General features: G+C 52.3%; 1 long non-coding RNA gene and 1 other non-coding gene across 4 annotated transcripts; one reads left to right on the forward strand and one right to left on the reverse strand.

Moving 5' to 3' along the window:
* Positions 1-126: 126 nt before the first annotated feature.
* On the forward strand, positions 127-23,025 carry LOC122680614. 3 transcript variants are annotated; one of them, XR_006336729.1, is made up of 5 exons: positions 127-193; positions 692-777; positions 2,484-2,553; positions 22,398-22,549; positions 22,780-23,025. It is a non-coding gene; the product is annotated as an uncharacterized LOC122680614 (long non-coding RNA). The 3 variants fall into 3 exon arrangements; XR_006336730.1 differs by lacking the exons at positions 127-193; positions 692-777 and adding an exon at positions 498-629; XR_006336728.1 differs by lacking the exon at positions 127-193 and having other exon boundaries at positions 603-777.
* Positions 17,000-17,072, reverse strand: TRNAE-UUC. Its single transcript has one exon. It is a non-coding gene; the product is annotated as a tRNA-Glu (tRNA).
* Positions 23,026-26,171: the final 3,146 nt, after the last annotated feature.

Below are 26,171 nucleotides of genomic sequence, written 5' to 3' on the forward strand. Positions count from 1 at the left end.
ACTGAGGCGGGGAGGGCGCGGGCTGCGCACGAGGCGAGAGCAGGGGCGGGGCGGGGCAGTGAGGGCCGTGTGGGGCGGGGGGCGGGGTGGCGGGGGGCGGGGTGGCGGGGGGGCGGGGCCAGGGTGCGGAAGTAAAGGCGGGGCGCCGGGTACCTCCCCAGGCGATCCCTGGTGCGCTTACCCCAGGGCGAGGGTTAGTAGACCAGAGCCGGACGCGGGGTGCAGGCCGGGCGGGGCACGAGTAGGGGCGAGGTGCGGGATCCGGGTACCGGCCTGGCAGCCGCAGCCCCAAGCCGTGCACCTCCGCACGCACAGTCACTCTTCCTCAGCCTGTGCGCCCTCTCGCTGTCTCTGCGCTTCGACCTTCCCTGCCGCCCAGAGAGGGCAGGGAAACCAGGCGGGGATGCGGATTCTGGGCGGACTGGCTGGGAGTGAGCCGGAAGGGACCTGCAGACCAGGCAGGTGCCCCGCCTCCAGGCTCCGGGCACGGGCGCATCCTCCGCCATTTCGCGGAGGGGGGAGGTGCGGTGGGTGCGCGGCCTCTCTGGCGGCCGAAGGTGGGAGGAGGGGAAGAGCCCCCGCGAGGGACCCTGAGCCGGCGCCTTCTGTGCACTCCAGGGGTGCGCCTGGTGAGTGGCTTCTGTAGTCCCTCTGGGGGTGTCCTAGCGTTAGTTTGTGAACCCCTCTTTAGGACTGGTCCAGCCAATGAAAACAGGGATCTGACCGGGCACACCTTTCAAAGAGACCTGGAGCCAGCGTTAACGGAATGCTTGGAGGGTAATACCCTTTCCCCCCCACCACACATTAGAGTTCTTAGGATGTGGGGCTGACAGGGTAGCAGAGCAAGTAACAAGAAGGAACTGGAGCCCAAAAGAATTTAATTTTTGCACCAAGAAATGATGCCTATAAACACATCTGATACTAAAGAGGGAAGACTCTGGGTCCCTAACATGGGAGGTCCTGGGGTGAGGGGGGAGGTGAGTACTAGGCTCCTGTGGGAAAAGTCCACTGTTCTCCTCCCGCCTCCCAGCTGCCTTTTGAGGTCTAGCCCCCACCAGGGCACAGAGGAATGGGATGCACATGGGAGCTTGGGGTGGGAGGATCCCAGGTCCCTAGGCCTGAGGTGCCCCTATTTCAGGGTCTTTTCTTCCTGCTGTGCACAGAGCTGCGCCCTCCTGCCTGGCTGAGCTCAGAGCTGAGTAAGAGCTGTGCACATCACTGCAGATATGAAGTCAAAGTGAAGTCACTCGCCATGAGGAGGAGGAACTGCCAAGACAGGCTGGCTGGGGGCTCTGCCCCCTGAGATGTCCAAGCCAGCCTGTTGGCAGAAGGCCAGGGCACAGTGCTATCAGCTCAGGAGAGCCACCCTGCGGCCACCAGACCTTATGTTGCCTGCCTCACCCTCCCAGGGCTTCAGGCTCTTGGACATCTGGGGCTGGAGTTGGCTGTGAGGGATTCCCCTGGGTGTGGGCGAGCTACCTCTGGTGCTAATAGTAACCACCAAGGCTGAGCTGCTCAGGCCTGTGCACAGCGAAGGGACCTGAGTTAGGAAGGGAGATCCCAAGAAAGACTTCTTTGTTACACACAGACTTCTGTGACAGGAGGATGCAGAATGAAGAGGGGTGGCCTGGTGCATTCTTTCCAACTGGCCCCACCCTTGTGGAACTGCCCCAGCCAAGCCTTGGCTGACACTGGTCAGGCCGGATGTCCAGTCGTGCTCTGGGTGACCACCTCAAGGGCCCATTGGACACTGTGCTCCTGCCTGATCCCCTCAGGCCCTTCCACTCCTTCCCCACCACCACCCTTGGGGGTCTTGAGAGGACATCTAAGACTATGGAGGGGGTATTGCCTTCTTCTTAGAAAAAAGTCCAGGGAGCCTCCTATGTGTAGTTTTATCCCCGTCTGTGTATGTACACATGTATGCATGAGCATATACCTGTGTCATGTGCAGGACACGGATGTACACTCGCCCCCATGTGTATGCCCAGAGACCTGACCAGATAATCATCCAGGAGAGGGCAGAGGTGAAGCGTTGGGCTTTCTGGCCTTGGGTCCTGCATATCTATGAGACCCCCATGAGTCCCAGACAAGGCCCATCTCCACCAGGAGGCCTGACATCAACTCTTTGCCCCAGTCACCCTTCCATGGGCCACCCCAATGGAGTTGTTTTTCTCCTCTGAATTTCTGGCCCCACCTTGCTCTTTTCCCTTCCTTCCTCTGTTCTTCCTTTTCCTCCCTCGCCTGCTTCCCTCCCTCTTCTCTGGAAGAATCTCTTCTCCATTCCTCCCCACAGCACAAGAACCAGGCTAGCTGCATCACTGGGGCCTTGGGGTCTTCATCATGTACTAGAACATGGGAGTAATAATACAGTAACTACCTGGCAGTGCTGTGAGGCTGAACCCAAATGAAGCTTTGACAGAATCAGCACTGTTTCTGGTTGTCTAGAAAATGAGCTTTTTTTTTTTTTTTGGCTCTTCTTCCAGGGGTCCTCTAAAGTCCAAGGTGCTGTCTGGATGTTAGGCTGGGGGCAGTGACCTGGTGTGAAGGTTGCAGGTAGGCTCTGAGTTGTATCGAAGCCATCTCTCTCTGGTCTGTGTGACCTCAGCATGTTTGCAACATCTCTGGGCCTCAGGAAAGCAGAGCTCTCTCCCTTTAGGTGCCTGAGGACAGGTGAATCCGAGGCAATGGGCAGGAGCTGTCCTTGTTATCACTGGTTCCCGTCAGCTGTGGAAGCTGAGCTGAGGCAAGAGTGGTCAGTGGACCTAGCTCAGGTAGCACAGAACACAGGTGACCCCTAAAACGGGCTGTCTGCTGCCCCAGCTCTGGCTTCCCACCTGCACAGGTAACAAGTCACACCTGCATGGGGCTGGCAGCCAATGATACCAGCCTGCAGGAGCCAATGCCTGTCTCCAGCCCTCCCCACAGGACCTACAGCTTTCTCAGTGGAAGGAGAGAGAGCCCTAGAACCCCAGAGTCCTCTTTACCACTGCAGCACTTATCTGAGCATGTAATTACACATTCGGGAGTGGTGGGTTGATTTCTGCTCATACCTCACCCAGGCTTTGGGGGCTTTGCTCACATCAAGTCCCCAGCCCAAGGGTACCACTGGCTGGAGACCACTGGAACCTAATGGGGCCTCAGGCCTGGCAGTGCCTGCCTCTTGCCTCAAGGACACCAAAGAGAAGGACTGACCTAGCTTACAAGCAAGCCATAGCAGTAACAGGGAGCTCGAATTGGCCAGTCCAACAGGTATGACCTGAATGCTCTTTAGAAAAAACATCTCCCAGGGCAGTTTCATAATCTGCCTCGTAATGCAGATTTAGACAAGTTTTTACGAATGCACTTTTTAAAATAGGTCTTAATGGATCCTTTGCAGTAGTTACAGCCCATTGTGTAAATGCAAACAGAAGGTTTTTTGAAAACATGTATTATTGATCAGAAAGGCAGCAGCAATTAGAAGCCAGTATGTCATATCATTCAATACACACTTCCTATACAGTCCTGCTTGTGCTCATTCATAACTTTCTGACAAATTATCCTGTCACTGGGAAGCCTTTTCTTTTCCCTTTTGCTTCTAGAAGCAAAGGCGAACCTCTCCATCAGTTATTAGCTAGAGGTGAATGAAAAATTAAGCTTACCTTTACCATCACAAAACCTATTTATGAATTCTCCAGTTTCCAGACTGAAATGACAAAACCTTCAGGTAAGATGGATGATGCCTCTCGATTTGTTCTGTGGCCCACAGTGGAAAAACAAAACAAAACTGGTGACAGGTAGCATATGCTACCTGTCATATTCAGGTGGGCAGAATCACAAAGCCAGGGAGGTCTGCCTTGTGGCAGGGTTGCTTAGCCAGGGTCTACAAGGAGGGGCCTTGAATGTCCCTCCCTGGCCATGTAACCTAAAATGATCAACAAGCATGAAGTTGAGCCTTGTTTTTGCTCAAAAATTCACATCCGAGTCTGTATTTCACCTGATCTGCACATTTACCATTTACTCTTCTTCTTGAAAAGTTCATCTATTTAATAAATATTTGCTGGGCACTATTTTCCCAGCACCCTTTTCAAACTACAGTGAGCTAAGCCAAGACCCTTCCTTTGGGGTGCTTCTCAAGGACAATCACCAACACATAAGGTACAGACACACAGAGCATTCACAAGTGACCCCAGATGGGGAGGGGCATGGGGCAGGGTGTCTGTCAGGGCGGATGTCCCGGGGAGTTGACTTTGGGCAAAGAAGACAGAGCTCTGGGGATGGTGCTGCCCACAGGGAGTGGGGGAAGTGACAGGGTGGGCCTTGGGGTTTCCTCTGTTGCCCCAGCAGGGATAAGGGGTCTTTGTCTCCCCATGAAGCACCTCCTTGGCAGCCTCACCTCACCCCTCTAGAAGGTGCAGTTCTGGTCTCTGAGAGGGTTACAGCCTGCAGGATTGGCAGAGTGAATGCTCTGACCCAGGCAATCTTTAGGAGTGGAAAAAGTCTGCTGTGTTCTTGGTGTGCTGACAAATAGGAAGTCCATTGACTTAATGTCCTGTAATGGCTTCTGAGGCCTCCTTGCCCAGGATGGGGTGGGTGCAGCTCCAGGCACGGTGTGCTGCTTCTACATCCATCTCAGGCCTGCGGGTGCTGAGGCAGTGTGTGTGTGGGGGTGCCGCCGTCCCTGGAAAGGAGGGGGAGGGGGGCCGGCCACCTGCCTGTGGGAGGGCATAACCTGTGTGGCTCCCCCAGCCGCCTGTGCTTACAGACAAGCCCACGAGCAGCAGGGCACTGACTGACCCCCGTTCTCCCCACCCCAATCCAGGAAGTGCTCCTAAAGACCTTGTTCAGTGATGGCAGCAGCCCCAGGTGGCCAGGGGAGGTGGGGAGTGCTGTCTCGGGTAGATCTAGGGTGCCACCGTTGCTTCCTCTCTAACACCTCCCTAAAGGTGGCTATCTGAACCTAGGTGCATGGTTGGGAGGTAGCTCCCAGCTCTGCTGTAGACACCTCACCCAGCCCAGGTGGGCACCCCTCAGCACCCCTGTTTGCTGAGAAGCTGGCCAGCCTGGCCTTCATCCCCAGTGCTGTCCACAGAATGTTCTGTGATGGTGGTAACTTCCTCCTCTGTTCCATCCAATGTGAGGGCCACTAGCCAAGTGTGGCTGTGGAGCACTTGAGATATGGATGGTGCGACTCAGGAACTGAATTTACAATAATGTAAAATTAAGTAGTCATACATGGCTATGTACTTATTGGACATTGATGCTCTAAGAAACACCTTCCCGGCTTTTCCCTGGGGCTCCTGGGCTGGGCAGGCTCCTAGCCCAAACCTCCCCCGCTGTGGGGAGAGCAGAGAAACCAGAGCCTGCTGAGTCCCAGTGGGCTGTCTGATCCAGCAGCTTCCACTCTGTTTCCTGGTGGATTGAAAGTGCCAGAGCCCCCACCCCCACCCTCAACAGCAGCAGTCTTGCTGGGGTTCCCCCTGGGCACACTCTCTCTCGTCCTGGGGAATCTTCTGTTCCCCTGCAGACCCAGCACCAAGCCTGACCACGTCTACTGAAACCCCTGCCTCCTATAGGCAGAGTGGGCGTTGGAGGGCCCTGTTCTCAGGGGCCTCTTTGGAAAGGGGCTGATGAGCTCATGCATGTTAATATGTTGTGATGAAGGGCTGTCAGGGGACTCTGTGCAGCAGCCTGAGACCCAAGGGCTTGCTTGCTGGGGCTGGGAGCTCAGCATCTAGCCCCTCTCCAGGGCCTACCTCCCTCTGCTCCCGAGCCACCCTGCCTCCAATGGTCTCAGACTCCCTACGTGTTCTGTGGCCACTGACCTCCACTGGCTGTTCCTTCTGTCTTCCTGCCTGCCTCTGGCCCCCTCTGTTGTTCAACTCTTAATTGTCACTCAGAAGTCTGGGCTCCAGGATACCACTCTCCCTAGCCAATACTCAGATGCTCCATCTAAACAATTTGAAGGGAACCCAGTATGCTTCCTGGGTTTCCCTGGTGGCTCAGTGGTAAAGAATCTGCCTGCGTTGCAGCAGTCGCAGGAGACGTGGGTTTGATCCCTGGGTTGGGAAGATCTTTGGAGGAGGATATGGCAACCCACCCCAGCAACCTTGCCTGGAGAATCTCACAGACAGAGCAGACTGGCAGGCTACAGTCCATGGGGTCGCAAAGAGTTGTACCCGACTGAAGCAACTGAGCACACACACACACACACACACAGTGTGCTTCCTGTTTTGTTTTTGTTTTTGTTGTTGTTTTGGCCATGCCCTGCAGCATGTGCGAGCTTAGTTCCCCAACTAGGGATCAAACCCATATCCCCTACATCGGGAGCATGGAGTCTTAACCACTGCACAGCCAGGGAAGTCCTGCTTCCTGGTTTAACTGTGCTGGATTTATCTCCCGGCCCTCTCCGTGGGGACATGATGAGGACTCAGGGTGCTAGTTGGATGACCTGCTGTGAGGAATGGCCCTGGAAGCTAAGAAGACAGCCTGGGCAGAGGCACAAGGTGCATTCAGGAGGCAGGAGGTAGGGCAGGGCCATCTGCTGTGACAGCATCAGTCCTTACCGGTGCACACTCACACCCCTCTGCCCCCAACTCCCTCTGGGCTGCCTCCTTGGTGTGAACAGAAGCCTGTTGAGTCTGTAAACATCAGTGGAAAGGGTGACAGGAGCAGGGCTGGAGCCGGAAGACAATTCACAGGGAGGGAACAGGAGGCCCCAAATAAATCATTCAGGGCCTGACATTTGGAGCATTTGAGTTTGAGACCAAACACAGATGCCCTTTAGATAAATACATTATTGAGACGTGTTCCACAGGAGAAGTTTATGACTTGAATAGGTTTTTAGTGTCAGATGAGCATCAGGAAGTGTTTTGTTGAGAGACCTTCTCTTAAAAGCTCAGAATCCTTCTCCTCCCTCTGGCCCTTTAAACAGAAGGATACCGGGATCCTCAACAAGGGGAGCTTCTCTTTCTCCAGGTTCCCTGGGGATTGGCCCTGGGCTGGGATTGCTCAACTGAGGAATGTTCTGGAAGGTTCTGAAGACCTCAGTGCTCCAGGCCAGCAGGGTTGGGGGTGAGGGTCTCTCAGGAAGCTGATTTAGAAGCGTAGAAGCACCCTCCTCACTCAGAGCAGCTCTCCCACTCCCCACCCCCAATTCCTCTCTCCACAGAGGTCCACAGGAATGAGAAGGGCTCTGTGTGGAGATCGTGGGTCCCCCTCAAGCCTACAGAGGTTGGCAATTTTCTGTGGGTTGGAAACTTTACAAAGTTCCCCCACGCTGAAGCCCAGGAATACGAAGGAGCTGGGCTCACTGCAGGCCCTACGCCAGAGAAAGGAGACATGAGGAGAAGGTCAGATGCAATCATGTCTGGAAGCTTCTCCCTTCTGGCTTAGAGACAGGCCCCTACCTGCCCATCCCGGGCTCTGTCCCAGGACCTCCAGGGAGCCCTGCGGCTGCTCTCTGCCCAGCTCCAGCCCGGACACCAAGTAGCCACTGGTGGGGCTGCTTCTACTACCCTATGTGTGCTGCTCAGCCCTTGCCCTGCCCCCCAAGACAGGGGCTGCATTGTGAGGGGTGGATGCAGTTGCAACCTCTGCGAATTGTAGCCTGTCCTTGAATGAGGCTACCATGGAAGAACTCACCACAGATTGTCTGTGCTGTGACTCAGCCACACAGGGAGGCCCCCTGGCTGAGCCAGGCAGAACTTGGGCTTGTCTTTCCACCACACGTGGGTGTGGGTGGGCTGGGGGCACACAGGAAGGCCTAGGACCTGGCTCACGGAAACCACATGGATGGAACTGAAAGGAAGCCCATGTGAACTTTGTGGGCACAGCAGTCCACCTCCTAGTACAGCTGTGAGACGAGCACTCAGGTGGTGGGGGATGGGAGAGAAGGGACCACTGTGTCTGTGCTGTTCTCCACACAGGACATCTCCCGAGGGCAGGAGAAAGGTTCTAATCAATCAATACACCAAGACTCCACACTGATTTCAGGGAGGGCCCCTCGTTTCCCTTAGGTGACTTCTGAGGACACCCGGAACCACATTTTCAACCACTCCTATAACTGAGAAACTGCTGTAACTGAGAAACTGAACCTCGGCTTTTCCACGTCTGTGGATAATTCTGCCCTCCCACTCCGCCCCTCCATCTCCCACCCCCTAGCAATGGCCCTCAGAGGCCTGTCTCAGACCCTCTCTTTGCCCCAGATCCCTGGGGTCTCATGGAAAGCTGATTCAGAAGCTTAGAAGCATCCTCCTCACTCACAGCAACTCTCCTTCCCCTCCCCAACCCCCACCCCCTCCTACCCACAGGAACCTGATGGCTGGTCTACAAGATGTATTTATCTAAATGGCCAGATCACTCCCTGTCCTAGTCATTTCATCCATGGCTGTGTCAGGCAATGAATGAACAGGGAGACTGATGCAGAGAGGCCGGGACTGAGCAGGCACCTGGGTGCCTGCTCTCCTCCCTACCCCCGCCCCGGGGCCCCGAGCTTACCTCCTTCGCTCCTGGGACTTGCCCAGACCCTCATCAGGAGTCCACCTCAGGGATGGAAGAGAAGAGTTTGGATGAAGCACCTATGATCTTCTAAAGCTTCGCTCCTGCCTCATAATTGTTTCCTTACAGGATCCAGACGCTTGGATACAGCTGATTCTCTAACACCATTCACAACCTTTTTTTGTTTTCTTCACGGTTGTCTTGGAAGCAGCTGCCCACAAATGCAAGCAGCCTTCGTCTTTGGGGGCTCCTGCGACCTTGCCTATGGTGGGGGGCAGGAGGGAGTGACCTCTGTTTTATTTCCCAGGTGGATACCCAGGCTGCAGAGGGGCTTTGCCTGGTTACCCATTTGTATCTGTAATTTATCAGCAATCTCAAAATCCTAAAGGTTGAATTATGCATGTCTGACCCCTGGAAGAAAAGCTGAGTGAGGTTTCCCTGGGAGGCAAAGCTCTGAGGCCTGAATCATCTCTCCTAGAAGAGGAGGCCGGCCTTGAGTGAGCACAGTGGGAATGGCTCATGGCTGTGGAGAACCTACATGGGGGCAGCCCTGGACTGGAGCTTCTAACTCATTCAGGGTCACAACACCCGCCTGGGTGGGAGCAGTGCCCCATTTTCCAGGCAGATTGCTGAGGTGCAAACCCAGCTGTTCCTTCTCTGGGCTTCTTGCCCTCACTTCACTGTTGGTTTCCAAATTCTAGTGCAAGGCTGGTCAAACACACTGTGAGCCTGCCCCCCAGGTTCTAACTCTGGGTGTGGGGGTAGGGTGACACATTGTCCTCGGGACTAGATCCCTGGGGCTGCTGATGCCGCTGGTACCCGGCCCACTGGGTGGGGATCAGCTGCCCAGAGCATGGTGCAATGGGAGAGACACAGGTGAGGATCTCAAAATGGAAGGTGCCTGCTTCACTCTGCTGCTCGCACGCCCTGTTCCCAGTGAGCCTCCCCTCCTCTGTGTCTCCTCCCTTTCTGCAGCCTCCATCTGCCCCTGGCTGATGCCCATGGCCCTGGCTTTGCTGGGAGCCCACCCAGAACTCACCTTCTCTGCTCCTCTTCAGGGACCCACCTGTGTTTGCAGACAGCTGTCTCCTCCTAACACCCGTTTTTTTCAGCTGGGTCCCTCATGGGAGACTCAGACCCAACTGAGTCCACTGGGTGATCCAGCACACTCACTGTGCAGGTAAAGGGTGGTCATCTCTTTGTTTTGGCTGGATTCTACTGCCATCCAACTCTTGCATGGGGTGGAGCTTCAGAGAGTCTCCAGCAAACATGATTCTCTCATCTGCAAAGCAAGTGGGCTGTCACCATCACCCAGAACATGCCTGCTCCATTCCTCTGCAGGGACACACCTGTATTTGCAGACAGCTTTCTTCCCCTAACACCCATGTCTTCAACTGGGTCCTCAGAGCAAGACGGTTATTGCCATCATCCTGATGACCACGTGTTTGGCTCTCGGGGACCTGGTCTCTGCCAAGCCATGGTCCCTTGACAGAGGCTAATTCAGGTCCTGTGCATGGCCAAGGGGGACTGGGGAAAAAGAGGAAAGAGAGGATGCCAGGGGACTCTGACCCTTAGTCAGAGGCTCACAGGCCCCTCCAGACAGCGCATATACATGGCGGTGGTGGTGCTGGCAGCAGTGACTCTGGCTGGCCTGTGCATTGTTATTTCCAAAGACCGAGTCTTTGAAGCAAAGGAATTTTCATTCCTTTTACATTAATGAAAAAACTTGCAACCAGAGGAAGCACCCCACTAAATGACTGATGCTCCACAAGATACGCACTGTTCAGAAATGTCTCCTAGTCAATGAAGAAGTCAGTGGAATAAATAGTCAGTGGAATAAAAAGTAATCTGGCTACTCTAGGAATTAATATAAAAACATCAGATGCAGGATTTATAAGGGATGCCACCTCCAGCTAACCCTCCCTGGGTTAAATACCCCAAGGATGATGATTTACATCCTGTGCTGCAGGGCTCTGCCAGCATAATCGATAGGGGTGAGAAATGGGGCCACCCAGCCATGCTTGCCTGCAGGGCTGGGGAGGGGAACTGAGGGGACACAGGGCAGCCCTACAGGCTGCTAGGAGCAACAACCCATTTGAGCTGTCTGTCCTTTCTTCCCCTTCCTCTGCCTCACTGGTGAGCTCCAGACCCATGGCCCATGTGTTTCTGGAAGCCTGGGCCATGGTCCCACTGGTCCTCACCCCTATGCCCAGCTCCTCCAGGCCTACAGGAGGCGGCCTAGGGAGAGGAGGGCAGGGCAGGCTGAGCCAGGTGCTGCCAAGACCAGAGCAGTGGGACCCGCACCCCAACCCTGGAAGCCTGGGCAAACCTCCTGACAGTAAGCAATCACACAGCCATCTTTGCTCTGCAAGAATTACTGTCCCCAAGTCTTGGTTTAGGGTGAAACTTGCCTAAGCAACTATTTATTCCCACTGTCCCAGACTTAGGATCTGCTGTTGGATTTAAGCCCTTGTTGGGCATTCCTGGGGTGCTTCCCTGAGGGAGCTCCAGGCTGGGGCTCGTGCCCAGAAACAGATGGGCCTCACCGCAGCTACAGGGCTGGCTTCCCTGCTGTGCTAGGTGAGATGTGCATCATCCCCACTCCTCCATGGTGAGGGCTATGCCTGCTCAGTTTTGCCCCAGTGTGCACCTGCCACACTTGGCAGGGGCTGGGCAGTGGGTTGGACCAGCCGGTGTCAGGGCCAGCCAGGCTGCCCCTGGGGGGTGGAGCGGGGGGCAGAGGAATATCCTGTCATCTGGCCCTTGATGTTGAGGCCCTGGAAGAGGCGAAAGCAAGGAAGACAAAGTGTTTACTTACTCCTCAGCCCCTCCCTGCCAAGCCTCCCATGGTCCCTCAGCCACACTCTCTACTCTGGAGTTGCAGCAGCTGTTGGGGGAAGGGGCACCAGCCTCTCATCATGCACTGCCCAGCCCTCTGCTCTAGCATTAAGCCTAGTCATTGCCCTTCAGGAGTGTCATCTTCTTCTCTGACCATCCAGCCCTCAAGGGAAATTCCTGTAGGGCTGGCAGTGAGGAAAGTCTGCAGGAAAGAGAAACTAGGGTTCCTTGTTCTTGATCCCACAAGAACCTGGCCCTTCCCCGGGAGGCCTACTGGTGTCTCCTTAGCACATCCACCCTGAGCAGCCTGGCTGAGTGCCCCGGTGTCCGCCACACTTCTGTTCACACCCACACTGAGTGGGCCCAGCACAGGCCTCCATGCCTCATGTGAACTAAAGCCAGGGACAAGTGACCCTGAGCAATCTCAGGGACAGAAAGGCCCAAAGGGACCACTCGGTCTAAGCCTTATCACAGAAAGACTGAGGTTCCACTGAGACTGGCCAAGGCCACAGGGTAAAGCCGGCCTCCTGGCCTGAGGGCAGTGCCCTCTGCCCTCTGCCTGCCAAATCACCCTGATGCTGGTCTAGGCTACTGTGCAGTCATCCTCAGTCCTACTAAAGGGAGAAACATAAACTCAAATATGATTTTCATTGTATCAGGAGTTGAATGGTGTCCCCCCAGATCCATATATTAGAGTCCTGACTCTGTTAGCTTAGAATGTGATCTGATTCAGAAACAGGGTCTTTACAGACGTAATCAGGTTAAAATGAGGTCACTGGGGTGGGCCCCAATCCAATATCACTGGTGTCCTTATAAAAAGAAGGAATTTGGACAGAGTCAGGCCCAGAGGGAAGGTGAGGTGAAGAGACATAAGCTGAGGAGAGAGCCCGTCGAAAGATCCTCCCATCACAGCCCTCAAAGGAACCAGCCCTGATTTCAGACTTCCGGACTCCAGAACCGTGAGATAATAACAAGCCATGCAGTCACTGGAAACTGATGCAGACTGGAAAGAAGGTCCTGGTAATGAACATAGAGCACTATTAATTTTACTTTTTTTGGGGGGGTGCTTTTGGTGTTTCAGATTTTGCTGTTGTTTAGTCACTAGTCGTGTCTGACCCTTTGTGACCCCATGGACAGTAGCTTGCAGGCTGTTCTGTCCATGGGATTTTCCAGGCAATCATACCAGAGTGCGTTGCCATTTCCTTCTCCAGTTCCAATTATTTGTATGCTTTTAGTTTTCATTATGAATTCACAAACTGGGGTGTATTTATCAACGGTCAGAGACTCAGGAGAGGATGCTGATGGGGAAGTCTGCTCAGTGCATTCCAGGAGCTGAGGCCCTCCTGGGATGTGGGTTCCCAGGTTGCTGGGATAGAGGGCAGAGAATTGCTGGATATGTGTGTGGGCCACTGAAGTGTGAAATGGATGAGGACACTATAGCCCACATTTCCCGCTGTCTTAGTGATGTTTTCTGTCCACACTGATGGCAGTGACCTTGATCAGGAACCCCATGGTGACCCATACAGGGCACCTCCATCCAGCCAAAGAGATGGAAGCAATGGGCTACTGAGTGCTTGCTTGTCCCTTCACATAAAAACAGGTCAGTGTTGTTCTAGTGAAAAGGACTTTGTGGGCATTACTGCTGTAGGTGTAATCACACAATATGAATTCTAAACAAAATCACAGACCCCCATTTGGTGAAACTTATTCCAGGGAATTTCAGTGTATTGTTTGACACCCTGTTGACTCACACTGCTTAGTGCATTTTTGCTCTCACAGCAGCTCTGTCACTACTGGGTTTCAGTGGAGGCTTAAAAAAAGCAATTTCTCTGCAGGCCACAGCTCTAAGATCACAGGAGGGATTCACAGACCTCACAACCTTTGGGAAAATGACCAAATATCAAAACTAATACCAAACATTTTGCTACCAAGAAGACATTTCCCATTAAACAGAAACCCCCAGGGACTTCCCTGGTTGTCCAGTGGTTACAAATTCACCTTCCAATGTAAGGAGTGTGGGTTTGCTCCCTGGTCGGGGAGTTAAGATTCCCACATGCCTTGAAGCAAAATAAGTAAATAAAACAGAAGCAATGTTGTAAATATGAACTTTCCTGGTGGCTCCAGACAGTAAAGGACTTGCCTGCAGTGCAGGAGACCTGGGTTTGATCCCTGGGTTGGGAAGATCCCCTGTAGAAGGAAATGGCAACCCACCCCAGTATTCTTGCCTGGAGAATTCCATGGACAGAGGAGCCTGGCAGGCTACACCATGGGGTCGCAAAGAGTCAGACACAACTGAGTGATTAACACTTCCACTTTCAATGCTGTAACAAATTCAGTAAAGACTTTTTAAATGGTCCACATCAAAAAATCTTAAAAAAATATAAATAGAAACCACTTCCAGGAATGAGACACTTCCTCTCCCACATATGGCAGACCCTCTGGAGTAGCTCTCACTGACCCAAATGTACTAGAGCTCCCCCAGGACAAGGAACTCTGTGTCCACCCATATTCTCAGTCGGTCATCCACAGAGCAGGTGCTGCGTCCCTGGGTCAGAGAAATTCAGGGAAGTCCAAGAGATCATCAAGGGCAGCATTCTCACTGTCTATTACTCAATAACAAGCCATCCCCAAACTGTCTTAAAACAACACCGTTATTTCTTTTGCTCACGAGTCTATAACATGGGCAGTCCTCAGCAGGCATACCTTGTCTCTGCTGCACTCCGCTTAGCTTAGGGTGGCTCACAGCAGGACTGGAATCACATGACTTGTGTCATGTAGAATCACATGGACTTCCTCACATGACTGTGTGTGGTGCTGGTTGCTAGCCCAGACCCTCTGCCTTCACTGGAACTGTCCACCAGGGCACAGACATACAGCCCTGTAGGAGCTGGGCTTCCTTACAATACGGCAGTCAAAGTCGTATCACCTTCTGTATCCTCGTCTCCAAAGTCCCCCTGCATCCCTCCATCACATTCTATTTATCATAGCAGTCACAAAGTCCAGCCCAATTTCTAGGAGAGGGGAAACAGAATCCATCTCTGGATGGGGGTGGTGGTGGCAGGATTCTGGAAGAGCCGGCAGGACAGAAATATTGCTGTGGTCATTTGCAGCCTGCGACATCCTGGTCCAGAGGTCACACTGGGGAGTCTGGGTCAAGGGGGCAGGTTCCCAATGTGGTCCACCATCAGGAGTTAGGGACAGAGTCCAAAAATGCCTCCCTACTGCTCCTGAAGTGAGTCTGAGCTAACACTGAACAGGCCACACCTGTGTCCCCTTTGGCTCCGTAGGCCCATTGGCACAAAGACCAGCAATAATCCTCTCTCAAGACTCCTCAGCTTCAGCTGTCTGTAATGCCAGGACTCTCTGATCTATGGAATGAGTCATCAGTGGCATCTCCTTCAGCAAATGACCCATTCAAAGGGAAGATTTGTCATGCCTGGGGCATTTTATGAATGTTGTTGCTTTGTCTGGCAAGCTGTGATTCCATTAGGAAAAACAGCTGGCATGAGATGATGCTGCCAGGGCAGATGCTTGGATCGAGGGCACATGGGGGGGACCGGTGGCCCGTACCATGGCTGCTTCCTCCCACCTACCTGAGAGGGACCCTGGGTGCTCAGCTCCTCCCAGCCAAATCATAGAGTGGAGGTTGCAGGCTCAAGCTTGCACTCTACATTTGTGACACCTGTGTGAGACAAAACAACCCTGAGCTGGGCTCCCCTGGACCCCAACACAAGGGAGGAGCTGGCCAGGCTGCAAAGACAGCTGTCTGCACCCAGCACCCAGGCCCATGCCCTGGTCTTCCACTGCCTGGTATGGGTGAGTGTGCACCACCACCTGAGGCCTGTGCACCTGTTCACAGGTGACACTCACCTGGCAGCGACAGGCAGCAAAGGGCTCAGCTTCAGGAGTGCTGGATGCCAGGGGCACACCCTCTCCTCCTTCCCTTGCTTTCCCCATGAGGCCTAGCACAGTGCTGGGCACACACAGGGTCCCGTGGCCTCCTGCTCATTCTCAGAACAGGTCAAGGAAGACATGGACCTCAGGGTCTCTGAGACGGGGCAGAGTGGGCTGTGGCTGTGATGCTAGGCAGGGCTGCTATGAGGACCCCAGAGGGCTGGGGTGGGTGTGTTCCTACCCCTGGTTGGAGTTCCCTCCAAATTCTGGATCAAACTATTGGATCTGAGACTCAGAAGGGACTGCAGCCATCTCCAAGGTCAATGGAAGAAAAGGGAGCACTTGAGTCCTCAGGAAGTGAGGGTCCTGGGCTCCTTGGAGCCTCTTCCACTCCTGGTCTGACCCCCGCATTTCTCTCCTTGTCACTAATCCCCATGGCCCCTCCCAGAGATTCTGTCCAATTACTGAGCCCTTCCTCAGCTGCAAACCCCCTGTCATCAGTGCAGAAAGGGTTCAAAGTGGTGCCTGCCCCAGGGTGGGGGTGAAACAGAGCAGGGTATGGGCGAGGGCTCTGGGAACTGAGTGTGATAAGGACAATCCACGGACATCTCTCTTCCTCTTCCCAACACTGCCCCCCAAATGTTCCTATTCACCCGGCAAAGCTCGACCTTGGGTGGCCCAGTTTTCTGCCTCCCCCGAGTCCTCGCCTGGCTGGAGGAGGTGAGGGAAGCTGTCTGTGTTCAGGACCCTCTCTCCACAACAGTGGTCTCAGCCACCCTGGTTGCTCGCTCCCTGTCTTCTGTGCCTCCGCAGCCCTCACAGCCACCTCCCTGGGCCTCCAGATCTCTTAGAAGGACCTACTCAGCCTTTTCCAGTCCGTCTGCACCACCCACTCAGTCACAGCTCCTGAGCCTTGTGCATTGTCTTGCTGCAGCTTGAACCCACTTCTCAGGCTTCCTGGATCACTCCCTGTCAGAACATGCTGGAATGCTCCTCATCTTCAAACCCAAACTCCAAGACCTTGTGCCTATCCCTTATTCCTTGGCTCTTTTTCTGGGGGGAGGAGGGGCCTCATTGCTCGCAGGATCTTTGTTCTCCAACCAGAGATCGAACCTGTATCTCCTGCAGTAGAAGCATGGAGTTTGAGCCACTGGACTGCCAGGGAATTCCCTCAGCTCTCTTGACAGGTGTTATCTTTGTAACCACCTCCTTTTCTGGCCCCTGTGGTCCCTGCAGCCCCCTGCAACCCCTGTGGGCCCCGCCCTGCCCTGACTCTGGCTTTGTCTAAGCCTGAAAGCTGAAGGACCTCCACCCAATGGGCCAGAAGTGACCCTCTGCTGTCCATGTACACTCAGCTCCTGGCAGCACTGGACTGCTCCTCCACCTGCCTGCACACCCGCACCCCCTCCTCCGCCCCCATCCCCAGGCCTCTCCTCACTTGGCTTCCTGGATACACCTCCTCCTCTTCTTCATCTGTGTGCCTTCCTTGTCTCCATTACTAAACATGGATGTGTTCACAAAAGATCCCCAACCTGGGCCGTCAGTTTAGCCCACACTGACTCCTCAGTGACCGCATCCAGACCCAGCTTGAAACCCAGTCCACCCCACCCCCAACACTCTCCTCCATCCCCCATCTATTCCCAGCCTCTCCTCCCCACTAAAGTCCACTCACTAAGCTGCCTGCCCTCCATGGACTCTCTGCATGGCCCCCAGAGGGCATCTCAGGTTTAATGCATCAAAAGTAAACTTTTTTTTTTTTTGTGGCTGTGTCATGTGGTTTGCAGGATCTTAGTTCCCCAAACTGGGATTGAACCAGTGACCTCAGCATTGAAAGTATGGTGTCTTAACCACTAGACTACCAGGGAATTCCCAAAAACAAACTCTTAATTTCCACTTTTCCCATCCCCAAATCTTGCTTGTCCTTCACTTATTCCCATCTTAGTAAAAGGGTTCATATTCACTCACTTTCTCAGGACAAAGACCAAAGAGTTACAAGTGATTCCCTTCTCTCTTTCATACCTTGAATCTGACCCAACGGCATGTTCTGCTGGGTCTCCAGAACATACTCAGAATCTCATCCGTCTGCGTTGGTCCAAGCTGCTGTCCTCTCCAGGCTGTCACAGTGGCCTCCTTCTCAGGCTCCCACCATTGTTTCATCCCCTTCCCACAGTCCCAGAGGGGTGCTGGGGAAAAACTCAGCCCGTTGCATGGAGCAGGCAGCTGAGGTCCCAGCCCCACCAGGGTGGAATCTCAGCAGCTGCACCAGCTCACCTGCCCCTGAGCCTGCATCCTGAAGGGTAAGTAGTCCACAGCCAGCTCAGATGGGTGGCTGTCACCCATCTGATGCTCACCCACCAACCTCTGCTCACCCCACCTCCCTGACCTCAGCCTCCCCCTGCCTCCTCCTCCCCTCCCTCTTCTCCTCCTTCTCACTCCACTTGGGCTTCTCCAGCCTGTTGTAGGTGTGTGCTCAATTGCTCAGTCGTGTCCAACTCTTTGCGACCCCATGGACTGCAGCCCACCAGGCTCCTTTGTTCATGGGGATTCTTCAGGCCAGAATTCTTGAGTTGGTTGCCATTTCCTCCTCCAGGGGCTCGTCGCCTCTTAGGGATAGAGCCCTTGTCTCCCTTGTTTCCTGCATTGGCAGACGGAGTCTTTACCACTGAGCCACTTGGGAAGTGCCCCGCCCACCCCAGGACTGCTCTTCTTTAAATATAGCAAGCCTGTTGGTACTGGGGACTCTGCACTGGCTGTCCCTTCTATCTGGGAGATGCTTGCCCTTGACCTCTCCTTCACTTTGCCCAGATGTTGGCTCAGATGTTCCTCAGTGGCCATGCTCTAAGAAGCAGTCTCCCATGCTCTCCCTGCTCCACTGGGCTTTCTTTAGAATCCTGTTATGTTTGCATGGTTATATTTGTTGGTGTGCTTTGCACGTGCATGTATGGGTTTACATGAATGTAAGCTTCCAAGAACAGGGAGTTTGCTCTTTTGTGTCCCTAGTGCCTAGAATAATACTTGGAACATAGTAGATGCTCAAATAGCTGTTGATTAACTCAGTAAATGAGATGATGTTGCATCCACATCAGGACATGTGGGTTCCTGGGCCTTCCCAATAGCTGTGTGCTATTCCACAGGTGGACATGCTCAGGTTTAATTATCTGGCCCCTCACTTGAGGACATTTATCATTCTTATTCTTTTGCTACAATAAACAAAGTTGCATTGCACATCTTTGTACACCCATCTTTGCATTTATGTGTGAATATAGTGAAAAATCAACAATTACAGGCTCTGCACTTGCTGGATCAAGGAGTGTGTGCATTTAAAGCTTTGGTAGATAATCCTAAATTGTCACCCAAAAATATTTTTTACCAAATTATGATTTTTGAATTTTTAAAATATTTGAAAATCCATATGTCAAAGAATGAATTAGCCTCACTCCTTTAAAGAGCTCTTGAAACAGATCAGGCTCTGCGACTGAGTGTCATTTCACAAGGGTGAGACTGAGTCTCAGGGAGGGCATAGGGACTGTCATTCCTTGGCCGTGGCCATGGTAGTCAACACACTCCAGCCCTGGGGTCCCACACCCTAGCCTCTTTCACCCTTACAGAAATCAGCCTTCAGTGCCTGTCACTGGCTGACTTTGGGAAAAATTAAGGACAGTCACTGAGAGTGGAGGGCTGTTATTATTCTGTATTGTCAGGAACTTCCTGAAGCACCAACCCAATAAGGATCTATTCAATGCTGGCTTTGTGCTGCAACAGTGTGGACACAGCCTTCAACAACCCAGAAAAGCTTGGCCTTCAAAGAGCTTGCAGGGCATTCAAGGAGACAGATAATGAACAGGAGAGTACGTCAGATGGGAAGGAAGGATATGAGAAAGCCAAACCAGCAGAAACCATATGACTGCCAGTTTCAGACGGGGCTTCAGGTCTTCACACCTCTGGGTTCTCACACTCTTGTGCAGCTCCCTCCCTCCAAGTTTGAACTGGACCTGGGACTTTCTTTTAATGACTAGGAAAGGCAGAGTGATGGGCTGGCACTACCAAGAATAGGTTACAAATGCCTGTGAGGGGACTTCCCTGGCAGTCCAGTGGCCAAGACTCTGCACTCCCAATGCAAGGGGCTCAGGTTCAATCCCTGATTTTGGAACTAGATCCCACATGCTGCAACTAAAGATTTGGCACGGCCAAATTACTTAATTAAAAAACAAAACAAACGTCTGTGAGTCTGTCTCACTGGCACGCCCTCCCTTTCCCCTTGCTCACATTGATGTTTTGAGCAGCACAGGAGGGCCCATGTGCCAGGGACTGAGGGCAGCCTGGGAAGAGACAATTACTGCCCACAGCCTCATAAGACAGCCTTATGCAGACCCAGCCCTGAAAGGACCCCAACCTAGCTTGCCTGAAGTTATGAGAGACCCAGAGGAATAACAAGACCACACCCATATTCCTGACCCATAGAAACTGTAAGATAAACATGCAAATACTGTCTTTAAGCTTCTACATTTTGGGCTAACTTGTTACTCAGCAATAGCTAACTCACACAAAGGGGAATAGAGAGTGCCAGGGAGGTGATGCAGTTTAAAATAGGATAGGAGGGAAGGAATTATTTGAGAAGACTTGAAGAAGGGGGAGACTGAGCCTTGGGATTCCAGGGGCAGAGTTGGATTTTGGATGGCAGTTACAAGGGTGGCTGGAATAGAGTGAGAGGGGCAAGAGGCAGGGGCAGGAAAAAGATGGATGGAAGGATGTCACGCTAGCATTTTTTTTTTTTGACCCTGAACTTGGGCAAAGGGGGATTTTAAGACTTTGAGCAAATGCACATTTCAACAGGGTCCAGGTGGGTGATAGGTTTAAGGGAAGGTGGAGGGTAGCAGGGAGATGGCCAGAGGTGTCAGGTCCCCAGTTTACATGAAAGGTGACCATAATAATAGACGTAGGGTGTGAGGGAAGAGTTCCTACATCTAAGGGGTGGGGTGTAGGGGGCAGGTTTGGGGAAACCTGGCGGTTGGGGTTCACAGGCCCAAGATGCCTGTCCGACCTTGAGGCGGAGGGCTGAGCAGGCAGTTGGGTCAGGCAGTGTGTACAGTATTTAAGGCCACAGGACAGGAGTGAGCGTGGGGGTAGGTGAGGAGAGGACCAAGGGGTGGGAGTGAGGCAGGGAGTTTGTAGTCCAGCCAAGGACAGCATGGGACCAAAGTGCTGGGTTACCGAGAGTTGAGGCTGAGCACTGACTTAGCAACTGGGACGGTCAGTGTAGAGTGAGTCCAACAGAGGCCTGTCTGAAGGACGAGGAAGTAAGCATATTTGGATCTGGTGGGAACAGACACAGTGTGTCTGCAGAGGGACACACTCAGGACACAACATCAAGGGAGGGAGTGGGAACCAGGCCCAAGACAGGGAGAGGGCAACAGCCCTGGGAGCTGGTGGGGAGTCAGGGCATCTGGTCCTCGGGAAATTCCAAGGACCCAGGTGCCTCTGCAGTTCATGCCTGCCCCCGGCCCCCCGCCTCACTAGCAGACTAGTTACCCTGGGGGTATCAGCAGGGCTGGAGATAAACTGGGCAACTGCCTTCGGAATTTCCTGACCTGGATGAGGTTCAGCCTTTAATCTCATGTTGTATCTATAGCCTTGTCTCATGTGGTTTGTGAGAAGCTGGGGAAAAAAAAGAAAAGGGCTGATAAGCTTCACAGAGGGGAGGAGAGACCAACCCAAGACGTTTTGAGTGAGCTCCAAGGTGCCAGTGAGGGGAAGGACAGAGACTCAGGGGGCATGGGTCTGAGCTGAGGGTGCAGCCAGGGGATGCCGAGTGTGCCAGGCTGCAAGACCAGCCCCGGTCAGACACCCGCTGTGGGGCTGGACTTCCCAAGCCTGTTTCTCCATCAGACAAATGGCGTGCCTGGGAACACCACCTCACAGGCTGTAGAGCAGGAGCAGGAGGTGGGCAGGGAGGGACCTTGTGTCCTTCTGGGAGAGGGACTCAGGTGGCACCAGTGGTGGGGGGTGGGGAGAGTGCCCTGGAAAGTTGAAGTGTTGCTCTGTGTGATGGGTGGGAGGGTGGTGCAAAATCATATCTGTGAAAGTATAAACCTACCACTGAACTGAGGGAAAATGCCGTCTGAAACAGCATCTGCTTCCCTTCCTCTTTGTCTGGGCCCAGGAGGATTTGCTGCCTCTCAGGGGCCAAGAAAGCAGGTAGGAAGAGCAGGACGTGAGGGCTGGATGTCTTGACAAATTGAATTTTCCTTCTTTTCTGGCCTCCTTGGGGAGATATTGTGTCCTGCATTGATGCAAATGTGTTCAAAGTGCACTTTCCACAGACTCAGAAATAACGAGCTGCCTTTCCGCTGAGGCCTGGGACCATGGCAAGGACCCTTTTGCTGAAGGTGGCCCATGGCTGGTCACAGAATCTGTGGCTGGCACAGCGGCAGAGTCCAGGTGCCATGATGGGTGAGCCAGGGGAGCCTGCAGAAGGCATGCAGAGAGCAGCAACCCCAGGAAGCATCTAATATACTCCTTTTGCTGTGGGGAACCAGGGCCCAGAGAAGGCACTGAGCTGCCTGGGGCAGGCAGGGAGTCCTGGGCACCTGGCCTGCTTCTCCCTGCCCCACCCTCCAGGCCATCTCAGACCAGGTTTGCTTCTGGGAAGGAGCAAGGAGCTGTCAGCCAGCAGTTGGTCTTCAGCCAGGAGTTTGGGCTTTGGCCAGGACTTGGTATTTGTTAAAAGAGATGGAAAAGGTGAAACTGTTATCAAGAGGCGGTATCTGAGGGCTGAGTTCACTGCAGGGTCTCAGGAACTAGATAGCATCAGCCTGGCCTGCTCAGAGGACATGAAGGAAAACTAGGGCAGTCACACATGGGAGTCGCCTACTCTCCAGCTGGCCTGCCCAGTGCTCCTGAGAGCCCGGAAGATGGAAAACAGGTTAACAAGTCCAGGAGGAAATGAGCAGAGATGCCTTTGCTGCCAAGGGCTTCGTTCAGCAACCCGATTGCTTCTGGCTTCCTCACCGGCCTGAGGCTGGTAGTGATGGCCATTTCTGGCAGAAGGATGTCTGGGTTTGAAAGTTGGAAAGGAGTTCTTTGGAAGCCTCGGATCCTGGTCTGCATGGTTCTCAGCTTTGCTGTCTCAAGAAAATGTGGGCTCCCAGGTGGTCCCCATGGCTCAATATTTGCCTCTTGTTTCACAACAGGTGGGCCTCTATTTAGATGGAACCCAAGAGCGGAAGAGGGTTCTGCTGCTGAGAAAACGTTTGGTGAACTTCACTACCCACTCCTGATTCACTGAACATGGTCACGGATATTCCTTTCATGGGATAAAGAAAATAGTGGCAGACTTGGCAAGGTCATTCTTACCTTCCTTTCCCTTATGATCTGCACTAATTGCGGCTGGAAAGCTAATTAAATTCCCAGCCTGTCTTGAACTAAGTGTGGTCAAATAATACAGTTCTAGTAAATGAAATATAATTGGCAGTCAGCTGGGGGGTTCTGGGAAGACTTGTTTTCTTGATTAAAGAGCCAGAGGTGGCTGGTATTTCTAATTTTCTCTCCATTTCCCTTTTTCCTGCCTTGCAGGTGGATATGACACCAGGAGTTGTGGCAGTCATGTTGTAACACTGAGGCAGAACACATGAAAAAGAGGCAAAGTCCTTATGGAGACAGGGCTTGACATGGCTGAGCTGTTGAACCTAGGCCAGCAGCTGTCAACTCACAGGCCTCTTGTAATCTGAGGTAAAACCAAGCTTTATTTGTCTAAGCTGTTGTGTTTGGAATTTCTGCAGCTGAAAGCACTGCTGGCTAATGCACACCACTATGACAAAGTATCAGCCAGCATCACAGGTGACAGTGAAACCCTACCTGCATTCCCACTACATTTTGAGATAGGGGTGTGTTCGCTGTAACCACCAAGAATGATAACAATACAAATAACATTTCTGAGTATTCATTACATGCCAACAACTATCCTAAGCAGTTAGCATATTGGCTCATCTGATCTTCCAACAATCCCATGGGGAACATTTTACAGGTGTCAAAACTAAGGCACAGAGAGGTTGAGGGAACTTGCTCAAGTTAGTAAGCAGTGAGCCAAGATGTGAATTCAGAAAGTCTGGCTCCAGGATCCATCCTCACAGTCACATGTGATACTCACCCTCTCTCTCTCTACAATTAGGAGTCAGGGGAGACCAGCATAGCCCTGATCGAGGCTTCTTGTCCTGAGCTTCATGGCTGCCTCATTCCTTCCTTTCATGCACTTCTCCAGGGAAGCCAGCTACCTGCTAAAGGAGGGTGGAGAGCCAGGATCAGAGCTGGAGGAACTGTGATCTGAAATGTTTGACAGCCTCGGGCTGGGGCAGCCTTTGGGGCTACTTCACAGACAGCCAAGACCCCTCCTCTGCTCCAGGGCATGTATGAGTGAACACTGTCAATATTTTTTCTCTTCCTTCTCCCATTTCCCAAGTTGATTAACCCCACTTCTGATGAACATCTTTTTCATTTATTTTTAAAGCTACTTTAGTATTCAGTAATGGTGAAGGCAATGGCACCCCAGTCCAGTACTCTTGCCTGGAAAATCCCATGGACAGAGGAGCCTGGTGGGCTGCAGTCCATGGGGTCGCTAAGAGTCGGACAGGACTGAGTGACTTCACTTTCACTTTTCACTTTCAAGCATTGGAGAAGGAAATGGCAACCCATTCCAGTGTTCTTGCCTGGAGAATACCAAGGACAGAGAAGCCTGGTGGGATGATGTCTATGGGGTCACACAGAGTCGGACATGACTGAAGCGACTTAGCAGCAGCAGCAGCAGCAGCAGTATTCAGTAATACTGGTGAGTCTTATAGGATGGGGAGCTGGCTGTCTCTTCTTCACCTATTATCACTTAGAGCATTTTTCTCTTTATTCATTTACTTATTTTAATGTGCTTTTTTGCTGTGTGGGCTTTCTCTAGTCTCAGTAAACCAAGGCTACTCTTTGTTGAGGTGTGAAGGCTTCTCAGTTCGGTGGCTTCTCTTGTTGCTGAGCACAGGCTCTAGGCACACTGGTTCAACAGTTGTGGTGCATGGACTTAGTTGCTCCTAGGCATACAGAATCTTCCTGGGCTAGGGATTGAACTCCTGCATTGGCAGGTATCTACCTGCCTTATCCACTGTACCACCAGGGAAGGGAAGTCCTTACAGCTTTTTTTTCAGTTGTGAAGGAAATACATGGCTGCTATAAACCCTTAACATAGTTCAGAAGTGTGTGAAATGCAAAGTATGATTTTCTGCTCCTATGTTTTCAACCTCCAGGGTCTTTCCCCATAACTCAGAAGGATAATGTTGCCTATGAGATTGGAGTGTGTCCTTTTAGTTTTCTCTACAGAAACACAGTCACCTTTGTAAGATGCACATCTCTTATCTTAAATTAAAAAAAATCAGACTATACATGGCATTTTGTAAATTTCTGCTTCTCCAAAAATAATTCATGGACTTAAATTTGGTTCATTTTAGGAAGGAAGTACTACAATTTCCTTAGTTAACTTTGTGTCTATGGACACTGATTGTTTCCAATGTGTTGCTTTTGTGTACTTGTGTGCTAGTTTGGGTTAAAGGGGTTCCTATAAATGGCACAGTTGTGTGCATGTGCACACCTATCACCATCAAACAGGTATGACAGGCATGGCCAAGTGCCCTTTCTTACTCCTGTCCCAGGCCCTCTTCCACTGACTGAGGACAAGAGTGCTCCTCATCCATGCCTTGCTAATCGTAGATACTTTCAATACTTAAAAATGTTGCAAACACCCCATCACAACATGCAGTTCCCTAATCTTGGTTTCTAAATACAGCCCCCACTAAAAGGAACCAGGAACCAAGGCTCCTTGGAGAAATGATTGATTCCAGGGTTGGGGCAGGGAACTTAAAAATGGGCTTAGATGGACTTCCCTGGTGGTCCAGTGGCTTAGACTCTGTGCTCTCAATGCAGGGGGCCAGGGTTTGAGCCCTGATCAGGGAACTAGATCCCATATGCCACAACTAAGACCCAGCATGGCCAGATAAATACATAATTTTTTAAATGGGCTTAGAATAGCTTGCTGTGACAGAAGGTAAGAAAGTAATCAAACTATGATGGGGTGTGTCAAAGGGACACAGGAGCCAACTTGAAGGCTCCCATTGACCCAACTGGGGTATTTTGAGCATCAAAATAAGTAATTACAAAAATGAATTATAACCACTAGAATTAAAAAACTCCATGCATCCTATGAGATTGCATGCTTGCTCAGTCATGTTCCACTCTTTGCAACCCTATGTAGCTTGCTAGGCTCCTCTGTCCATGGGATTCTCCAGGCAAAAATACTGAAGTGGATTGCCATTTCCTTTTTCAGGGGAGCTTTCCAATCCAGAGATTGAACCTGCATCTCCTGCAATGACATGCAGATTCTTTACCATCTGAGCCACCTGAGAAGCCTAGTAAAGAAAAAAGGAAAGGCTAGCCTTCACAGTAGAATGTCAGCTAAGAAGTATAGATAGAACTTAGAAAAATTATCATTTGGCAACAATTGTAATGATAACTGATACAGACGAGGATCAGCAGCAGATGAACTTGTTGATTACAAAAGGAAAAGTAGTAACTTGGGGCCTTCCCAAGGCAGAGTGGGGGTCTGGGAGATAAAGTTATAGTAGTCCTTACAGGGGAGGGGAGGATAGACAGAGTTCCAACTTTACATCCTCCTAGTGGATGATTCTGAAAGCTTCTCGGGGGGCCCAGCAGCCCCCGGTCCCCATGATGACCACCCTTCTATTGGACTTTCTCCTCTCTTACTCCTGCCTCCTGCCATCACCTCCCCAACCAACTCCCACCCCAAGTCCTATCTCAGGCCCTGCTTTGGTGGGGACCAAGGCAACCTGCTTGGTGGGCTGCTGAGCCCCAGGGTGTCCATGCAGCTTGGGGAGACCAGTCAGGAGCATCTGCCACGGTTGAGTTGAGGGCCACTG

The sequence above is a fragment of the Cervus elaphus genome, chromosome 22 (genome assembly GCF_910594005.1).
Source record: "Cervus elaphus chromosome 22, mCerEla1.1, whole genome shotgun sequence".
NCBI classification, from domain to species: Eukaryota; Metazoa; Chordata; class Mammalia; order Artiodactyla; family Cervidae; genus Cervus; species Cervus elaphus.